Source organism: Vicia villosa, linkage group LG2, assembly GCF_029867415.1.
Source record: "Vicia villosa cultivar HV-30 ecotype Madison, WI linkage group LG2, Vvil1.0, whole genome shotgun sequence".
Lineage (NCBI taxonomy): Eukaryota > Viridiplantae > Streptophyta > Magnoliopsida > Fabales > Fabaceae > Vicia > Vicia villosa.
Window position 1 is genome coordinate 120486377 of NC_081181.1, and position 2632 is coordinate 120489008.

Below are 2632 nucleotides of genomic sequence, written 5' to 3' on the forward strand. Positions count from 1 at the left end.
CCAATTCAACAACATCGTTGCCAACATCTCCGCCGGAACTAACCTAAGTTTCTGTGACGAAGATCTTCCTGAAGAAGGAGTGGACCACAATCTTCCACTTCACATCTCAGTTGGCTGCATGGGTGATGTACTCACAGGAGTCCTAATAGACAATGGATCCTCTCTCAACGTCATGCCTAAATCAACATTGTCAAGATTATCTTTCGAAGATTACCCTCTAAGAAAAAGTCATGTCATCGTCAAAACATTTGATGGATCAAGAAAGTCAGTTTTCGGAGAAGTAGATCTTCCCATAACTATTGGACCTCAGACGTTCAAAATCACTTTCCAGGTTATGGACATTCCAGCACAATACAGTTGTTTGCTAGGTCGCCCATGGATTCATGAGGCTGGGGCAATTACTTCAACACTTCATCAGAAACTGAAGTTCGTAAGAGATGACAAATTGGTAACTGTATGTGGAGAGCGAGCTCTGATCGTCAGCAACCTGTCATCATTCTCCGACATAGAACCAAAAGAAGTTGTTGGAACTAAATTCCAAGCACTTTCCTTAGACAAAGGAAAGGAGAAAGCAGCGTCCATCTCTTCATACAAAGATGCAATCCAAGTTGTAAAGGATGGCACTACCAGCGGTTGGGGGCACATTAATATTCCTACCAACAACAAGAACAGAACAGGAGTTGGATTCTTTCCAACATCATCAAGAGCTATCCCAGGGATTGAGGTAGTTCTTCCAATTCAAGAAACTTTCTGCAGTGGAGGTTTTCTTCAACCTATTCAACAAACAGTCAATACCATCGGTACGGAAAACACCGATGAAGAGGAGTGGTTATCCTATCTTAACAAAGCAGGATACATCTCCCTACCAGAGTCTGATCCACCTTGCTGTTATCCGACTACAGGATTTGAAAGTAAGACTCAACCAAGCAATGATGAAGTTACTGACAGCTTCACCACCAGAAGTCATGGTTCATCAGAAGAAGTTCCTCCTATCCCCGAAGAGACTTGGGATACATTAGGAGAACCAAGCGGAAAATTCGACTACATGGTAAAATACTCCGCTCCTGAAAGTTCAAGAATCTCTCTTGAAGATATTGTTCCAACTGGATGGAACAGTGATTTTGAGTACCTCTCTAAGCCAAAAGAGATGTATAACCCTTGCTATTCATCAGCATCTGGTGAAATCATCATTGAGGATTATATCCCCAAGTCACCCTCCGAGGCTAAGGATCTAGAGTTCACATATCTAGTCAATGCCATCTTGGGAGAAGAGCAAGACCAAAATACAGAAGAGGACGGTCTCGAAAGTGTCTCCGACAACGAGTCTCTCCATTCAGAAGATTGGAAGTTTCCTCAAAAGAAAATTCGACATACTCCACTTGGAAATGGGTATGCTCACACCGCTCAGTCTGCTGAAGTAGAAGAAGATCGTCTGAGTGTTGCAAAGACAGTGGTTGGTAAATCAAGACCTACCACAGGCCAGCTTAAGCCTAAGGTTCCAGATTACTTAGTGCACAATGGGGTTCGCCACTACTGGACAGCTGTTGAAGTTTCAACTGTTGTTCGCACTCCTAAGTAGGAACTTTCACCGTTATTTTGTCCTCTCACCATAGCCCAGGGTGAAGAGATGTTTCATAGGGCTTTGCATTTTACTATTTCTTAGGAAAATGTCCCTCTTTGCTTCGCCCAAAGCAATAGAGTTTTATTTTATAGGGTCTTTGTTTCAAGAAATGACTGTCCATAAATAAAAATGTCATTCTGTTCCTTCGTTTAGTTTTTCCTTTTCTTTTTTCGGAAATTGGTAATCCTAAAAAACACCCTTAAAAAACATCAAATATTCCATTAACTGCATACACCGAGTCTTCCCTCGTTGTCTAAATAAAACTTATCACACATATGCAGATTAATCATAAAATACCCCGTTGAAACGTACGACCGTATGACTTCTCCAAGCTTTGAGTTTCCTGTATTCAAGGCAGAGGAAGAAGAAGACGAAGAAATATCAAAGGAGATTTCACGATTACTTCAACAAAAGGAAGAGGCCATTCAGCCATACAATGAGCCTCTAGAGATCATTAACCTTGGTTCCGATGGAAACAGAAAAGAGGTTAAGATTGGAGCTTCGCTCAGTTCAGAGATCAGAGAGAGTTTGATACAGCTGCTCAAAGAATTCTCAGATGTTTTCGCTTGGTCTTATCAAGATATGCCAGGGTTGGATACCAGTATAGTGGAGCATCACTTGCCATTAAAAGCAGAATGCCCTCCGGTCAAGCAAAAATTAAGAAGAACTCATCCGGAGATGGCCATGAAAATCAAAGAGGAAGTTCAAAAGCAGATCAACGCAGGTTTCCTCGTCACTTCAGAATACCCTCAGTGGTTAGCTAACATTGTTCCCGTTCCTAAGAAAGACGGAAGAGTCCGCATGTGCGTCGACTACAGAGATTTGAACAAAGCTAGCCCTAAGGATGATTTTCCTTTACCACATATTGATATGTTGGTAGACAGTACAGCAAAATCCAAAGTTTTCTCGTTCATGGACGGATTTTCAGGATACAACCAAATCAAAATGGCACCTGAAGACATGGAAAAAACAGCTTTCATCACCCCTTGGGGCACGCTCTGCTATCGTGTT